This window comes from Epinephelus moara, chromosome 24, assembly GCF_006386435.1.
Source record: "Epinephelus moara isolate mb chromosome 24, YSFRI_EMoa_1.0, whole genome shotgun sequence".
Taxonomy (NCBI): Eukaryota; Metazoa; Chordata; class Actinopteri; order Perciformes; family Serranidae; genus Epinephelus; species Epinephelus moara.
Genome location: NC_065529.1, coordinates 29,658,212 through 29,663,622, shown reverse-complemented (window position 1 = coordinate 29,663,622; position 5,411 = coordinate 29,658,212).

The following is a 5,411-nucleotide window of genomic DNA, read 5'->3' as shown; positions in this document are numbered from 1 at the left end:
TATTACGTGAACGTGTGATGGTAACAGCGGGCTATGATGCAGGAAGGAGGGGAAGTGTGTGTGTGTGTGTGTGTGTGTGTGTGTGTGTGTGTGTGTGTGAGTGTGCGTGCAACAGTGCAGCAAAGGTTTTGACAACAGTATCGTCATTTTTAGGGCATTTAACAGTGATGGAGCGGGGTCAAAGTCCCCCCGGAAGTTGGTGCCTGTCATTTAACGAGATCTGATCCCAGAATAGGAGCAGCTGCTCCCATCTTTACCCCCAAAAAACTTAGTTCACGCTCACAGTCTCCATCCCTCCTTCTATAGGGAGGACAGCTATGTGTCCATGGGTGTGTTTGTGACTTCATTTCATATTAAGCTACAGATTTTTGTTGTGTAAATTGCATTTATTTGGAGAGAGCAAGAGAGGCACACACCTTGTTTTTCCATGAACTTACAATACAGATTGTGGTTACACACAAGACAAATTGTTGCATATCTTATCATGAAAATTAATGAACAGATATAGTAGCTGGTTACAGGACTCCATGGGAACAGAAAGGTAGCAAACACTGCCCTGGCACACCCTGATTGACCTTACATAATGTAGTAAGTAAGCCTAATAATAATGATCTATCTGCCAACAGTTGGTCCATAAGATGCAATATTCAAGAGAGACAACCAACATACTTAGATTCATGAAACACTATTGGTCACAACCCACCCATCACATGAATAAGTAAGCAGCACACTACTGAGTCAGTCCAGCTGTCAGAGTAAAATGTTGTGTCTGCAAACCACATATGTTACATTTGTATATTTCATATGTATCATATCAACATTCCTAAAGTGACATAGTTCAGAGTACATGAATATGAGCTAAGCAGCCAATTGGCAACCTCCAAGGATGAAAAATGAAGCCAACGTGGAGGTGCCAAAAACTGCAGTTCCGCAGCGGTTGCAGGTTCGACTCCGGCTTGCAACCATTTGCTGCATGTCACCCCCCGCTCTCTCTCTCATCCCATTTCACTCTGTCCTGTACATTAAAGGCAAAAAGCCCAAAAAAATAATCTTAACCAAAAAAAAAAAAAAAAAAAAAACTGCAGTTCCTTGAATGGCCACTTGAGGCTGGCTCCAAAAGCAATCACTTCCCATAGATGCCCATGTTAAAGTGCCCAACATTACAGCAGAAATAAACACGTTTACAGTCTGGTACAAAAAAAACAACACATTCTCACTCCGACCTCGTCATGGACTTTCCACATCCAGATATGATGTGAAAGGTACCCTGGGTGCTTTGGGTGTTGATGCCCTGGGACACCGTGTCAAGTTATGCCTGCATTGTCCTCTTAAAAATTCACTTCCGTTTTTCTCTCTTTCAAAATGAACGCACTACGTCAGTACAACAATGCAAATTGGTTGAGTTTAGGAAAAAAGAACTGGGGTTGCCTTTATAATCTTACGGCACGAACACTGCTCTCCTGCGTTAAAGTAAGTGTTTGTTTGACCCATTCAACACCCCTCCTAACCTCTCTGCTTGGACTCTCGCTGCCTTAACTTTCATTCTTGTCCCACCGCTTTTTCCCCTGACGCCGCTGAGCGCCATTAAACTACAACGACAACCAGGATGGCTTTTCTCATCAGTGTCTGACGCCGCAAGTCACCGCCCATGCGCCAGATTTCGACTTCAGAGTGAGACTGTGTTGCAAAACTCGAAACTAAACAAACAGGGAGTGAATTTTCTTATAACTGACTCTTTTAAAAATTTTTAAGGCTTAAAGTTCCATATGTTGAAGGGGTGTGGCCATTTTGAGTGACAAGCTGTCTGTTAGGTGTCACCACAGTCTATGAGTCAGATCCACCCCTCGCTCCCCTACAGCTCCACCCTTTCATCCAAATGTGGTCACTCCGAAAGACCAAGATAGCGATGGCCAAAATGATGAACTCAAGGCTTCAAAACTGCAGTCAACAAACCACTGGGTGATGTCACGGTAGCATGTGCATTATTTTATACAGTCTATACAAGCAGCAGACAGCCACAGACCACCGTTTCAGACCGTCAAAAAGTAAAAGCGGGTACTTTTAACGCGTCGATTCCAGCTTTGTTCGCTGGGACCAAAGCATGCATTTTCATTTTTACTAATCCTTTCCAAGTGTTTTTTGTTCCTAAACCTATCCACACCTTAACCACAGCTTTCACACAACATAAAATTACATTAACATATCTGTCACATATAAAACTTACCAATGTAACATTTGAAACAAATGCAACATATCCCTGTTTTGCAGAAACACACAATGCCAGCATTTATTCTGGCGATTGGGTTGGCACAGTATTGTAAGACCCAGCTCTGCTCTCAACCGATGCAGGCCTTTATAAAGTATGAAACGCCAACCCATGGAGAGGCAAAAATCCCACAGCGTACGACTGAGACAAAGCTGGAGTGAACCAAGAGATCTCAGAATCACACACCCGCTTCACTGGGTCAGTGCCAGCAACAATGCTATGTTTAGAGACAAAGGAGATCTTCTTGATGGGCTTGGATTGATCCTGGAGAGCATGAGCTCCTGTCTAAAAGCTGGTTTCTGATGTGTGTTTTAACATACTGTCTGTGGTGAATTCAAGCAAGTTCAAGTCTTGGCAAGTGAATCGTCAAACTGCACTAAAATGAACTGAAACTGGGGCTGCTTGGAGGGTGTGAAAACGCATTTCCAAAGCAATTTGAGGAGATGATTGACAGTAATATAAGTAACACCATGCATGACACACATCTATTAACTTTGGGTGAGATCAGGATAGAGCTCAAGTCCCTGGAGAGGAGATGAAGTGAAGTAGAAACAACATTAACACCCTAATTGTCGAACACATCCTTCAACCTCTTCACTGACTGACTGATGTGTGATTGTGTTTTAATCATATACTGTGTGTTCTCATGTGTTACGGATGAGACCACCATCTCCATGTGCCATGTTTTAAGCGACTGCTACTTTTTTTGGAAGTAGGAAACATAGATTATATGATGTTTATGTAAGGTATCCTTCTACAGAAATCATTAATTTTTACAGAGACCTCTGTGCCTGCGGCAGCCGAGCGGCTTGAAAACAGAGAAGTGATCTGATCATCGGTAGCACGTTGCAATTATGTACAGGTATACGGAGGATCTGCGGGGATTTTAGCTGGTAGGCAGACTCTGTAGCATTGGCTTATGTAACATGAGTGTCTCTTTCCTAAAATGAGTAATGCCGTTAAAAGGCCATTGGGATAACAGGAAAGAGAGTTGTGGAGCATCTTTAACCTGCTCCCCACCTACCCACAAAACCACCTACTCTCTCTTTTCTGACTCCCGGTATCACATGGCTCTCCACAACTCTGGTTGTCTTAGCAATACAAGTTGTGCTGTATCACAAATCTGAGTCCTGGAATCCCTCGTATCTCTGTCATTATTTTAGAGCGGGAGGTTTATAATCCTCCTCCAATCCTCCGCTGCAGGAGGGAGTCAATCATAGCTGTCTAAGTTTAAGACTAAAAGTGTCTTTGAGACATCAGCCTGAGATGGAAAACCTGAATTTTAATGGGGGGAAAAACAAATTTGAAATTGTTTAAAGGTAAAAGTACACTTGGAAATAGAAATATAACCCCAGTGACTCAGTTGCAAAAGAGAACAAAGGCATTTATTCAGCAAAAGCAGTTAGGAGGTGGGGAGTTTGTATCAAAATAGAGCAGGTGCACCCTAGATTTGGATATTCTTTAGATAAAAAGGTGAAGCATCTCCATTTTCGGAGACAGCTCAGAGTGCCACAGGCACAAATACGTCGAGCACAAGTCATAAATGATCGACATAACATGACAGCGTTCACTTCACTCCCCAGAGTCTTATCTGAACTGCAGGCCGCCTCATCAGTGCACATGTATATTAAAGGATTGTTCTGCAAATATGGCTTAAATCCATACTCACGTATTTATGTTCTAATAATTGCATGTCCATGCTCTTGACACAACAGCTAAATTGGCATTGACGTCTTCGCTTTTGGTGCGCTGTCACCATAGTAACAGCCTCTTCAGGGACATATATATTGCAGTGTTTGGTGCCATTTGAAAAAAGAAGCTGTAATAAAAGTCATTTTGTACTAACAAATCTCACAGCGAGGATTCCTAAAACAACTTTGAGGATCATTTCCAAATCTCAGAGACCCCAGGGGGATTTGTGAGATGATGATTATGATCGAATTTAAATTAAAATGCTTGAAATGTAAAGCTTGGCGGCTGGAGAGTCTGTGTAATCATATAAGAGGATTTAATGATTCTTGACTAACTTTGTATCCCCAGGTGTTTCTCTGACCTTTGACTCAGAGTACACAATGCCTTTATTATTGCTTTAGGGGCCATTTATTTAGGCACAGCTCTAATTTAGTGAATCTGTTTATCTCGATATTCAAAGCTGTGCCATGAGACCACTTTAAATTGTCGCATTGCCACTCAGTTGAAAGTAGATTCACATGGAGATTTGTCCTTCAGCAGTCATAGCTGTCTGATAAATGAATAGCTGCTCAGGCAACGTGCACGATTCCTACATGTCATCACTTATTAGCCATCGCCCAGGTTATTTTTTACCATATGTATTTCAGTGGAGATCAAAATATCTTTCTCTTTGCCTCCCGACAATAACAGTGCCACATATAGCCCGTGCATTATATTCCTCTAATGTGATTTATATCAGCTGTAATTATCCACAAGCAGCCTTTTTAGTCTGCCATACAGTAGAAGCATACGCAAAAGTGGAATCTGCGTCACCGAGCTCACAGGCACTACCTCACTGTGCTTCTCTGAAACTACTCAATGCTCTGCTCATCCCTATGTTACCATGGCTGCATCTAGTTAATCCAGCATTTGTAAGTCTATGAATGGACTCGAGTGCCTCCCCTGCTTCACTGTTTCAACATGTCTGTCTTCTCGTCTCTATCTGAAATCCCTCACACTCTCCTCATGGAGGGATTTTAAATAGAGAATGTGAGCTACGTTTATATCACATCAGATTTCTTTGCTGTTTCACAGGGATTTATATTGTGAGAGGAAAGCCGAGTGAGAAACTGACCAAAATATCAATATCATCACCTCACAAGCTGTATAGGTGTATATCCTGTTTCCTCATTAATTCTCTCTTGGCAGGCAGATGCTGCGAGCATGTGATGGTGTAAATAAGGCCTATTTAATGTATTTTAAAACAAAAACAAACTGCCCACCTGAGCAACAGAGGATAAACACAGGGTAGCTGCAGCAAAATGTGTCGAAACACACTGCAAAAATATCCCTCTCTACTCACACCACCTCAGATTCAGACCTGACAAGAATTGATCTGGGTGCAGGTTCTCCTGTTTAAGAAATATTCTAGACATGTGTGATTGTATCTTCAAAACAAAACAAAAAAAAAAGA